Below are 14266 nucleotides of genomic sequence, written 5' to 3' on the forward strand. Positions count from 1 at the left end.
TTGTAGTGAAGAAACCACCTGCACAGTTTTAGGCAACAAAATGGCTCAGTGTTTTGCACTGTTGCTTTAAAGTGCTGGGGTCCTGGGTACAAATGCCACCAAGAACAACATCTGCAAGGAGTTTGTATCCCTTTGTATGGGTTTCCTCCCACACACCAAAGACATACCAACAGGAAATTTCAATTAAGAGCCTCAACAGGGATAGTGATGATGTTTGTAAAGCACTGCCAAAAATGTTAAATTAAAAATTGTCTTTAATACACAAAAAGTGATATTATAGAATAATACACATACAATGCTACCAACTACATGAGGTGAACATATAATCCCTCTAAAAATAACCCATATTTAAGGTATTAAAAACACCAATATACCGTTTAACATAGACTATTAAAAGGTAATAATTATACTCAAGGAGAAATGGACTTGTATTCCACTATAATAGATACACAATGTGAATAGGTCCTTTTGAAAAGATATATAATGTGAGGCAGCGCTGTCATTTACTTAGGGGATTCTCGCTTGCAGCGAACAAAAACCAGTTCCGGCACGGATTTTCCATCAAATCATACAGTCCTTGCGGTTTATTCACGCCTCATAAACCACAGCAGCAACAGAAAGTTCACTTAATAGCATTACCAGCATAGCGTCCATTATAATGCTTCACTCTTAATATCAATGTCCAGTACGCAAGCTCACTTAGCCTCACAATTATCTCACCCACGTCAGGGCTCCTCATGCAGCTGCAGCATTCCGTACACGTTCGTTCCATCCAGGGAACTCTCAGGCACACATCGCCATTGCTCCCAGCCACTTCACACGTGCTGTCTAGGAGGAAGCTCCATCTCTGTAGGACCTTCCACACTGGACCAACCAGGTCCCAGCATTCACATGTGACCTACCCTGGCCACATTATATGGTCTATAGCCACACCCACCGGGTCACGTGACTATGACCTCATCACAGGTCCTTCACACACTCACATAGCTTTTTAATACAGTCGTTTTCAGACACACCCCTGGGTGGGTTTGTAGGTAACTGGCCCGCCCAACTCCCAAGTTACCTAGAGACTTCTCCCTTATACCTTGAAATAACACCTCAGCAATACCTTTGCTGATCAATACACATAACTAAGTCTCCATCTCAAAGCCACCCCCTTTGAGATACACAACCATCCTTCAGGATTCTGCCACTCATCCTCTCCCTTGGAACCTCCACACAGCGCCCCCTAGCGGACATAGTGGTTACTACACCACAATATATATATTGGCACCCTTAAAAAGATGAGATATGGCGCCCCCGCTCATCGGTGGCTATTGTGCCCTATGTATGGCAATAAAACAGAGTAAAAGGCTTAAGGTGAGGTAGGTTACAATAATAGAAATCAGACATATCTATATATAGGCATGAAGATCGTATCTGTTACTTTGAAAAGAGTTGAATAAAAGCCCATGTTCATTAAACCTTTGAAAATAGACATCTTCTATAGATGACACAGCAGTGCGGGAGATATTCACAAATTCTCCTTATCATTCCCATTGGTTTGACAGCCCGAGGATCCGCAGCAGCTGCACACCGATTTAAAACATTTTAAATCATGGATCAAGTCAAAACAATCTGATAATCTTTTTAATTTGTCAGTCGGATAAGACTTTTGCGCTATTTTCTCCCTAGAGTTTTTTACTTGGATATCAATGTATAGTCATAGTTAAAGAGGATCTATCACGTTCACACATACTATCGTATATTACAGTAAAGAGAATGTACATATGAATAATAGTGAAACAAAATTACCTTTGGAAGAATGGATTATGAGAGAAGCAGTTTATGGGAGATGCTATCTGGGGATTGGCAGCTCAGCCCCCAGACTCCAGGCAGGTTGGTAGGCAGCGCCTCTGGTCAGCAGCCGTGTCGTAACCCAGAGAGCTCATGTACTGAATTGTACAGATATAGAAACACGGAAAGTTTAAATAAAGTGTCTCTCTGACTTCATATACTGTGTTTGTAGAGCCCCCATCTCTTTCTCTAATATTTATACACTACCGTTCAAAAGTTTGGGGTCAGCCAGACAATTTTGTGTTTTCCATGAAAACTCATACTTTTATTAATCAAATGAGTTGCCACATGAATTTAAAATCTAGTCCAGACATTGACAAAGTTCAAAAAAAGATTTTTATTTGAAATAATAATTTTCTCCTTCAAACTTTGCTTTCGTCAAAGAATGCTCCGTTTGCAGCAATTGCAGCATTGCTGACCATTGGCATTGTAGCAGTTAATTTGCTGAGGTAATCTGGAGAAATTTCACCCCATGCTTCCAGAAGCCTCTCCAACAAGTTAGTTTGGCTTGATGGGCACTTTTTGCATATCATACGGTCAAGCTGCTCCACAACAGCTCAATGGGGTTGAGATCTGGTGACTGCGCTGACCACTCCATTACAGATGGAATACCAGCTGCCTGCTTCTTCCCTAAATAGTTCTTGCATAATTTGGAAGTGTGATTTGGGTCATTGTCCGGTTGTAGGATGAAACTGGCTCCAATCAAGCGCTGTCCACAGGGTATGGCATGGCTATCGCCTTCCTTATTCAAAATCCCTTTACCTTGTACAAATCTCCCACTTTAGAAGCACCAAAGCAACCCCAGACCATCAAATTACCTCCACCATGCTTGAGAGATGGCGTCAGGCAATCTTCCAGCATCTTTTCAGTTATTCTGAGTCTCACAAATGTTCTTCTGTGTGATCCAAACACCTCAAACTTGGATTTGTCTGTCCATAACACTTTTTTCCAATCTTCTTCTGTCCAAAGTCTGTGTTCTTTTGCCCATATTAATCTCTTCCTTTTATTAGCCAGTCTCAGATATGGCTTTTTCTTTGCCACTCTGCCCTGAAGACCAGCATCCCGGAGTCGCCTCTTCACTGTAGACGTTTACACTGGCGTTTTGCGCGTACTATATCTTGGCAATTTCTCGCATGGAATAGCCATCATTTCTAAGAACAAGAATAGATTGTAGAGTTTCACATGAAAGTTCTTTTTTTCTGACCATTTTGATAGTTTAATGGAACCAACAAATGTAATAATAAATTTTATTTCTATAGCGCCGACATATTCCGCAGCACATTACATTTCAGAGGGGAATTGTACAGACGATAGACATTACAGCATAACAATAATCACATAGATCATAACAGATACCAAGAGGAATGAGGGCCCTGCTCGCAAGATTACAATCTATGAGGGAAAAAGGGGAGACACGAAAGGTGGGTGGTAACAATTGCCCTGATTGTTTGGACCAGCCATAATGTTAAGTGTGTAACAGTACGGACACAGAGGACTAATAGATGCATAAAGCATGTGGGAACATGATACGGGGAACCTGGTTATGGTAAAACTTTTGACTGTGCCACACAGGGATAGTTAGGTTAATGTGTTGAGGCGGTAGGCCAGTCTGAATAAATGAGTTTTCAGGGCACGCTTAAAATTGTAAGGATTGGGGACTACTCGTATTGACCTGGGAAGTGCATTCCAAATTGGCGCAGCACGTGTATAGTCTTGGAGACGGTAGTAGGAAGTTCTGGTTATCGAGGATGCTAACCTCAGGTCATCAGCAGAACGGAGGGCACGGGTAGGGTGGTAGACTGAAACAAGGGAGGAGATGTAGGGTGGTGCTGAGCCATGGAGTGCTTTGTGGGTGAGGGCAATAAGTTTGTACTGGATTCTGGAGTGGATGGGTAGCCAGTGTAAGGACTGGCACAAGGTAGAGGCATCGGTGTAACGATTGGCGAGGAATATGATCCTGGCTGCAGCATTCAAGACAAATTGGAGGGGGGAAAGTTTGGTAAGAGGGAGACCGATTAGAAGAGAGTTACAGTAGTTCAGATGAGAATGAATAAGAGAAACAGTAAGAATTAATGCAGAGTCAAAGTAAGAAAAGGTCGAATTCTAGAAATGTTTTTGAGATGCAGATAACAAGAGCTAGCCAGTGATTGGATGTGGGGGGTGAATGAAAGCTCGGAGTCAAGTATGACCCCAAGACAGCGGGCATGTTGCTGGGGAGTAATAGTGGAACCACACATGGAAATGGCAGTGTCGGGTATAGGTGCATTAGTTGAGGGAGGAAACACAAGGAGTTCAGTCTTTGACAGGTTCAGTTTCAGATATAGTGAGGACATGATGTTAGACACAACGTTTAGACAATCGCCGGTGTTTTCTAGAAAGGCTGGCCATTAATGCTCCATATTCTCAACTGTTTTCAAGGGTATTCTAACCATCCATTAACATTCTTACACAGTTAGCAAACACAAAGTACCATAAGAACACTGTAGTGATGGTTGTTGGAAATGGGCCTCTATACACCTTTGAAGATATTGCATTACAAACCAGAAGTCTGCAGCTACAATAGTCATTTACCACACTAACAATGTATAGAGTATTTCTGAATCATTTAATGTTAGCTTCATTGGAAAAAAAATGTGCTTTTCTTTCAAAAATAAGGAAATTTCTAAGTGACCCTAAACTTTTGAACGGTAGTGTATATATATATATATACACAGACATAAAGAGAGAAACATCTGTAACAAATATATACACATATAATACAGGTACAATTGTGCTCAAAAGTTTACATACCCCTGCAGAATTTATTTTTGCTTTCTTGGCCTTTTTTCAGAGAATATGAATGATAACACCCAAACTTTTTCTCCACTCATGGTTCATGGTTGGGTGAAGCCATTTATTGTCAAACTACTGTGTGTTCTCTTTTTAAATCATAATGACAACTCAAAACATCCAAATGACCCTGACCAAAAGTTCACATACCCTGGTGATTTTGGCCTGATAACATGCACAGAAGTTGACACAAATGGGTTTGAATGGCTACTAAAGGTAACATCCCCACCTGTGACCTGTTTGCTTGTAATCAGTGTGTGTGCATAAAAGCAGAGTGAGTTTCTGGGTTCCAGACAGACTCTTGCATCGTTCATCCAGCCACTGACATTTCTGGATTGTGACTCATGGGGAAAGCAAAAGAATTGTCAACAGATCTACGGGAAAAGGTAGTTGAACTGTACAATACAAGAAAGGGATACAAAAAGATATCCAAAGGAATTGATAATACCAGTCAGCAGCGTTCAAACAGTGATCAACAAATGGAAAATCAGGGGCTCTGTAAAAAAAAAAAAAAAAAAAACCCACGGTTGGGTAGACCAGCAAAAATTTTGTCCACAACTGCCAGGAAAATAGTTCAGGATGCAAATAAAAATCCACAAATCAGCTGAAATACTGGACTTTCTGAAAACTAGTGGTGTGGCTGTTTCAAGAAGCACAATAAGGTGGCACTTGAAGAAATATGGGCTGCATGGTCGAGTCGCCAGAAGAAAGCCATTACTGCGCAAATGCCACAAAGTATCTTGCCTACAATATGCAAAACAGCACAGAAACAAGCATCAAAAATTCTGAAATAAGGTAATTTGGAGTGGTGAGACCAAAATTGAACTATTTGGCCACAACCATAAACGTTACATTTGGAGAGAGGTCAACATGGTCTGATGAACGGAACACCATTCCTACTCCAAAGCACGGAGGTGGATTGCTCATGTTTTGAGGATGTGTGAGCTACAAAGGCACAAAAAGTTTGTTCAAAGTTGAAGGAAAGATGAATGCAGCACGTTATAAGCAAATACTGGAGGCAGATTTGCGATCAGCCCAGAAGTTGCGCATGGGATCTACTTGGACATTCCAACATGACAACGATCCAAACCCCAAGGTCAAGTCGACCTGTCATTGGCTACAGCAGAGCAAAGTGAAGGTTCTGGAGTGGACATCTCAGTCTCCTGACCTCAATACCATTGGGACACACTGGGGAGATCTCAAGCGCACAGTTCAAGCTAGACCGCCCAGAAATTTACAGGAACTGCAGGCTTTTTTTCCCCAAGAAGAGTGGGCAGCTTTACCATCTGAGAAAATAAAGAACCTCATCCACAACTACCACAAAAGACTTCAAGCTGTCATTGATGTTAGAGGGGGCAATACACGGTATAAAGAAATCCACACACAGCGCACATGAAATATATAAATACACAGAGAGAACGTGCAGCATATATACACACACACAGAGTGCACACGCAGTATATATCCAAACACAGAGCACATTCCAAGGATGTCTTCTAAGGATAAAATCTGAAATATGCCTGAAAAATAATTCCCTGCTATAGATGCTTCATTATTATTATTACTATGCTTCACTACTACTATCAATCTGACAATCGATCTGCTTCATCCACAGGTATGTGTTCTGGCTGCAATACCATCATCACCCATCTTTCCTGAACCCCCAATCACCCCTGTATCGGTCTGCTATCAACGGTATGTGTTCTGGCTGCTTTCTCACTTTATTTCCTTGTTTGTAACACACAATTTGGCCTTATCTGTCCATTCGAATCTATCTCCTTTTGCATTTTCTATCCTGACTTCTAATTAAGCGTCTCCTGTGCCTGTCCAGTCTTACTGCGGCTCCGTCCTTTCTGATAACACCTGGGCCCTTTCATGTGCTGTTAAGTTATTATAAATTCAGACTCAGAGGTCTGTCTGTCTTTCCAAGGATGTCTTCTAATTATAAAATCTGAAATATGCCTGAAATGAGCCTGAAGTGACCAGAAGATACGACTAATCGCTGCGTATAAATGTACTAAATTTCCTTTGCATTCTAAATTACTCTCACCATGCTGACATACGCTCCAACAGTTTTGGCTCCATTACTCCTTACTCTCCTACGCTATCCGCAAACCCCAGCACCCTCTAACCAAGTGATAATCTCTCCTTCCCTCTTGCCTTCCCACCTGACCTCCTCTGTTGACCTGCTCCTCAACCTCAGAGCTCTCCTAATAAAGTACAAAACAAGCCACCCACCCTCCTTCTCCCACATGCTCTCCCTCTCTCTGCTTCTCCTCACTGCTGGCGACATATCTCCCAACCCTGAACCCCACACAACCCATACCTCTCATTATTACCCCCTATCGTTCCAAAACCAACACAAACACCAGAAATCTTTCCCACCTCAAATCCGTGCCCATGACAACCACCACCCTGCTCCCACTCTCTGTATCACTCTGGAATGCCCGCTCCGTCTGCAATAAACTCCATGTGATTCACGACCTCTTTACCTCTCGTAATTTTTCCTTCCTTGGCCTCAACGAAGCATGGCTGACACCCTCCGACACCGCCTCCGGTGCTGTGCTTAGTTACGGCGGCCTCCACTTCACCCACACTCCTCGTTCTGGCAATAGAAATGGCGGAGGAGTGGGCCTTCTTTCTTCCAACTGCACTTTCAACCCAATCCCACCTCATCCCTCCCTAATCCTCCCCTCTTTTGAAGTCCACTCTGTCCGCATCTATTCTCCCTCCAACCTCCAAGTGGCCGTCATATACCGACCTCCGGGCCCGACCACTGCCTTCATTGACCAATTCTCTACCTGGCTCCTTCACTTCCTTTGTGCTGACATTCCCACCATCATCATGGGTGACTTCAACATCCCCATTGACACTCACAGTCAGCTGCCTCCAAACTCCTGTCCCTTACTTCATCTTTTGGACTTACTCAGTGGTCCTCTTCAGCCACCCACACAGACGGACACACATTAGACCTGGTCTTCAGCCGCCTCTGCTCTCTTTCTAACTTCACCACCTCCCCTCTTCCTTTATCTGACCACCATCTACTCACTTTCTCATCCCTGTCCTCCTCACCTGTCACCCATGTCCAGCAGCATGCGCACCCGCGCAGAAACCTCACACATCTAGACACTCTCACACTCTCTGACTCTATCCTACCACTGTCCTCCATGTCTTCACTCCACGACACTGACACCGCCACTACTTTCTACAATGCCACCCTTGCATCAGCCATCGACTCGGTCGCCCCTGTCATGCATAGCAGAGTGCAACGAATCAATAACATCACTAAAAAGCTTTGGCAAGCATCCAGAATTGCAGAACGGCGCTGGAAGAAAACGCATTCGCAAGACGACTTCACTGCAATCAAACAAGCAACACTTGCATTCAAATCTGCCCTCACCTCTGCTAAACAGGCCTACGTTACATCCCTTGTACCTTCCTTATCCCACAACCCCAAACAGTTGTTCAATACTTTTAACTCCCTCCTCCGCCCACCACTGCCCCCTCCAACTTCCCTAATCGCTGCCGAGGACTTTGCCGCACACTTCAAAAACAAGATAGACCAAACACGGCAAGTCTTTATTGCTCAATCACCACAACCCCTTTGCATACCAGACCAATGCCCAAACCCCATAACCTCCTCTTCTCTCCAAGTCACACCTCACCACTTGTGCACTTGACCCGATCCCATCCTACCTCCTCCCCTACATCATCACAACTCTTATCCCATCCCTAACTCATCTCTTCAACCTATAACTAACTTCTGGTACCTTCCCTTCTGCTTTCAAACATGCCACAATCACGCCTATCCTTAAAAAGGAAACCCTCGATCCAACAGCCACATCCAGCTATCGCCCAATATCGCTGCTCCCATTCGCTTCTAAACTCCTGGAGCAGCATATCCACACTGAACTTTCCTCCCACCTCTCATCTAACTTGCTCTTTGACAATCTACAATCTGGCTTCCGCCCCCATCATTCCACTGAGACAGCCCTGACCAAAATTACTAACGACCTACTTACAGCCAAAGCTAACGGACAATACTCTATACTCCTCCTTCTAGATCTGTCCTCTGCTTTCGACACAGTTGACCACTGCGTCCTACTACAGATCCTCTCTTCCTTTGGCATCAAAGACCTCACCCTATCCTGGATCTCCTCATACCTTTCCAAACGCACATTCAGCATCTCCCACTCCCACACTACCTCCTCATCCCACCCTCTCTCTGTTGGAGTCCCCCAAGGCTCTGTTCTAGGACCCCTATTCTTCTCAATCTATACACTTGGCCTGGGGCAACTCAAAGTCCCATGGATTCCAGTACCACCTTTATGCCGATGATATTCAGATCTACCTCTCTGGCCCAGACGTCACCTCTCTGCTCTCCAGAATCCCAGAGTGTCTATCAGCCATATCCTCCTTCTCCTCTCGCTTTCTCAAACTCAATGTGGACAAATCTGAACTAATCATCTTTCCCCCATCCCACAGATCTTCCTTACCCGACCTTCTATAACAATTGATGACATCACGCTTTCCCGGAGGTCCGCTGACTCTGCCCTGTCCTTCAAACCGCACATCCAAGCTCTCTCCACCTCCTGTCGCCTCCAGCTCAAATATGTTAATTGTGCAACAAGGGACAGCTGTTATGAATGGGTCACCGAGGAGGAAAAAACCTAAACATGCTAAGCCCAGAAAAACCAGAGAGGTTGGTAACTATGCAGATTGCAGATCCCTGATCCTAACCACGCAACTAGCAGTAGCCATGGAGCGTACCTACGATGAACCTAGACGCCTCGTCACGGCCGGAGGACTAAATAAGCCTAAAGCAAGAAAAGGGAAAAATTAACTGCCCCAGAGCAGACCCCAAAGGGATAGACAGCCCCCACACATGTATTGACGGTGAAACAAGATGAAAACACAAACAAAGGTAGGAAAATAGGCTGAGGAAACGATGGGGCCCAAACTAACTAGAAAGGAGAGGAAAGGAAAGACACTGTCTGCAATCTGCCAAAACCCTACAAAATAAAGTCCAACACTTCTGATAACAAAATAAACCCCGAAGTCACTAGACTTCTCCCACTATATCAGCACTCTGAAATATTATGAGACAGATGCAAAAAGAGGCCAATCTAATAAAGGACAAAAAGCAAATTGGCAAATACAGATAAATAAGAGTGGAAATTCAGCACAGGCCCAGCCGGGGCTGGCTGACCACACAAAAATCTGAACAGAACAACAAAAATCAAGGTGATATGCGACAGAGGAGAGCATGATGATGTAAATGATATTGTCAGAAGGGTATCTGATTACATAAATTTTTGTACTGATACTGTAGTACCAGTTAAAAAGATTTGATGTTATGCAAATAACAAGCTTTGGATTACAAAAGAATTGAAATACTTACTAAATGAGAAAAAAATGGCTTTTAAAATGAAGGATACTAAGAAACTGAAATTGATACAAAGGGACTTAAAGGGGAAAATTAAGAATGCCCGTGAGGCATTCCGAATTAAATTAGAAAATAAATTGTCACACAACAATTCCAAGGAGGTGTGGTCAGGCATGAAACCGTTAACTGGGTTTAAGGCTAGGTCGGAGAGTGGGAAAGTGGATCTGCCCATGGCTAATGAAATGAAAGAGTTCTTCAACAGATTTACCAACACATGTGCTGCATCATCAGGAATGAGGGATGGAGCTGAGGAACGATCGGCCTTTGGATGTGAGGAAACAGTTTAGTAAACTAGCCATTGGCAAAGCAGCTGAGCCTGAGGCCTCAGTCCACGTGTCCTAAAACTGTGTGCAAACCAACTGTGTAATGTCTTTCAGCTCCTGTTTAACAGGAGCCTACAATCTCAGAGAATACCAGTGCTGTGGAAGACCACTTGCCTCCCAAGATCACCTTTCCAACTTCCCTACATGACTATCGTTCAGTGGCCTTAACATCGCATGCTATGAAGTCGTTGGAGAGAATAGCACTTGCCTATTTGTGCCCGAGGGTGAGGGCCTACACTGACCCCCTGCAGTTTGCGTACCAGCAGAGATTGGGGGTGGATGATGCTGTAGTGTCTCTGCTACATACAATACATTCATTCTTGGACAATGAGGGAACTGCAGTGCATGCCATGTTCTTTGACTTCTCTAGTGCCTTACAGCTGCTCTTATTACGAAATAAGTTGACTGATATGGCAGTGGATGAGGGGATGGTGAACTGGATAAGCAACTACCTGATGGACAGGCCACAGTTTGTAAGGATGGGGGAGGTGGTATCTGGCAGTGTACGGAGCAGTGTGGGGGCACCTCAGGGTACAGTGCTGTCGCCCTTTCTCTTCACATTGTATACAGCTGAGTTTCAGTATAAATCCGATTTCTGTCACCTCCCAAAATTCTCAGATGACTCAGTGATTGTAGGGGGAATTGTGGGGGACCGGGGTGAGGAGGAAAATAGAAGGGTGGTTTCTGACTTTGTAGATTGGTGCCAGACTAACTGTCTAGAACTAAATGTAAAGAAAACCAAGGAGATGGTGGTGAGTTATTGAAGGAAAAAGGAGTACTTACCGATCACTATTGCTGGCCAGGAGGTGGAGATGGTTGAGAGCTACAAATATTTGGGGGTTCACCTCGACAGTAAACTCGATTGGAGGTGTCATACAGAGAAGGTTCACAAGAAGGGAATGAGCAGACTGTACTTTCTGCGGAAGCTCAGGTCGTTCAATGTGTGCAGTAAAATGCTGAAAATGTTCTACCAGTCCGTGGTCTTTTTTGCTATCATTTGCTGGGGCAGTGGTGTGCGAGTAGCTGATGCTAATAAGCTCAACAAACTTATCAAGAAGGCAAGTGCGGCTGTTGGCCTCCATCTTGACTCTTTTGAGGAGGTAGTGGAAGATAGGATTTAGAAGAAGTGCAGGGTTGTAATGAACAATAATACACACCCACTATACGAGCTGTTCTTGAATCAGAAGAGCACATTCAGCAGCCGACAATTCCTGCTAAGGTGCACAAGAAGGAGAAATTCAGGAAATCGTTTGTGCCTACTGCTATGGGGATGTATAACAATTCACTAAGGATTTCACTGATTGAGCGCCTTTGCCAGCTGCCGCAGTGTTTTCTTTGACTGGTCTCCCTGAGGTCAGTGATTGTTTCGTGATGTTGGTCTACTAGGCATTGCTCCCACCTAGCCAGAATCATACTCTACACTGATGAGGGGCAACACCCCGAAACAGCTGTCTGTGGATGGATATCTGGCCTTGGCATTTCCCTTGTCATATCTGTAAACTCGTAAAGAGCTGGATATTGACTTAAAGGGCCACTTAATATGGTGGTAATGGTGGTTTCCGAAAGGAGCCACCCCTTGGCTGGGTCCTTCCCTGGAGGAAGATCTGGCTAGTCCCGTGTTTGAGACTCTTAAATGAGGCTCCACGGACTTTATTTGAATATTCGTAATTCACTAAGGGTGAAAGATGGCTACAACCTAGGGCTGGTTCACTAAGTGAAATGATCAGAGATTTGTGTACCTTTGCTTGTTACGTATTGTGGTTAGTCATGTGCAAGATCTGTGTCTAGTAATTACTCTTTGTAATGCTGTTCTTAATGTTTTGTTTGCAATGCTGTTGTAACGCTGCTGTGATATCATAAATTCCCTCGGGATCAATAAAGTGTATCGTATCGTCTCGTATCGTATTTCCATAATCCGTTTCTTCCTCAACCCTCAATCTACTTGTGCATGCCCTCATCATTTCCCACCTCGACTACTGCAACATCCTTTTCTGTGGCCTCCCTGCTAACACCCTTGCAGCTCTCCAGTCCATCCTCAACTCTGCCACCCGACTAATCTCTCTCCTCGCTTCTCCCCTCTGCAAATCTCTCCACTGGCGCCCCATTCCCTCAGCGTATCCAATTGAAATTACTAATACTGACCTACAAGGCCATCTACAACCTGTCTCCTCCATACATCTCTGAACTAATCTCACAATACCTTCCCTCACGTAATCTCCAGTCCTCCCAAGACCTCCTTCTCTCCTCCACACTTATTCATGTCTCACCCAATCACCTCCAAGACTTCTCCCGAATAGCCCCCATCCTCTGGAATTCCCTGCCCCAACACGTCCGGCTATCATCCATACTCGGATCATTCAGACGGAACCTGAAAACCCACCTTTTCAGGATAGCCTACAGCTTGCAATGATCCCCGCTGCCTCCTCACCACTACTGGAGCTACCGCCTCATAATCACTGGAGCTGCTGCAACCTCCCAACCTACTGTCTCCTTCCCCACCATCCTGTAGCATGTAAGCCCGAAAGGGCAGGGTCCTCTCTCCCCTCTATATCAGTCTGTGATTGTTAGTTTGTTTACTGTAAGTGATATCAGTAATTCGCATTTAACCCTTTCTCATGTGCAGCACCATGGAACCAATGGTGCTTTATAAATAAATAATACACACAGCGCACGTGCAGTATATATCCACACAGAGCGCACATCCAGTACATAACCACACGGAGCACACGTGCATTACATATACACACACACAGAACGCACATGCAGTATATATCCACACACAGAGCACACGTGCAGTATATACAGTTGTGGCCAAAAGTATTGACACCCCTGCAATTCTGTCATATAATACTCAGTTTCTTCTTGAAAATGATTGCAAACAATAATTCTTTGGCATTATTATCTTCATTTAATTTGTCCTAAATGAAAAAACACAAAAGAGAAAGAAGCAAAAAGCAAAACATTGATCATTTCACACAAAACTCCAAAAATGGGCCACACAAAAGTATTGGCACCCTCAGCCTAATACTTGGTTGCACAACCTTTAGCCAAAATAACTGCGACCAATCGCTTCCGGTAACCATCAATGAGTTTCTTACAATGCTCTGCTGGAATTTTAGACCATTCTTCTTTGGCAAACTGCTCCAGGTCCATGATATTTGAAGGATGCCTTCTCCAAACTGCCATTTTTAGATCTCTCCACAGGTGTTCTATGGGATTCAGGTCTTGACTCATTTCTGGCCTCCTTAGAAGTCTCCAGTGCTTTCTCTCAAACCATTTTCTAGTGCTTTTTGAAGTGTGTTTTGGGTCATTGTCCTGCTGGAAGACCCATGACCTCTGAGGGAGACCCAGCTTTCTCACACTGGGCCCTACATTATGCTGCAAAATTTGTTCGAAGTCTTCAGACTTCATAATGCCATGCACACGGTTAAGCAGTCCAGTGCCAGAGGCAGCAAAGCAACCCCAAAACATCAGGGAACCTCCGCCATGTTTGACTGTAGGGACCGTGTTCTTTTCTTTGAATGCCTCTTTTTTTCTCCTGTAAACTCTATGCCGATGCCTTTGCCCAAAAAGCTCTACTTTTGTCTCATCTGACCAGAGAACATTCTTCCAAAACGTTTTAGGCTTTTTCAGGTAAGTTTTGGTAAACTCCAGCATGGCTCTTTTATGTCTCGGGGTAAGAAGTGGGGTCTTCCTGGTTCTCCTAACATACAGTCCCTTTTCACTCAGACGCCAACGGATAGTACGGGTTGACACTGTTGCACCCTCGGACTGCAGGGCAGCTTGAACTTGTTTGTGTCATGATCTCAGTGCGGGTTTGACTCGCACACGT

The 14266-nt window shown here is 44.2% G+C and overlaps 1 protein-coding gene across 5 annotated transcripts in view; it reads right to left on the reverse strand.

The window, feature by feature from the left end:
- Positions 1–14266, reverse strand: part of GNPAT (glyceronephosphate O-acyltransferase) — a 447736-nt gene that overhangs the window by 184465 nt on the left and 249005 nt on the right. The gene's annotated exons all lie outside the window — the stretch shown is intronic.

This window comes from Dendrobates tinctorius, unplaced genomic scaffold (genome assembly GCF_039654945.1).
Source record: "Dendrobates tinctorius isolate UK_male_01 unplaced genomic scaffold, ASM3965494v1 ptg000181l, whole genome shotgun sequence".
Taxonomy (NCBI): Eukaryota; Metazoa; Chordata; class Amphibia; order Anura; family Dendrobatidae; genus Dendrobates; species Dendrobates tinctorius.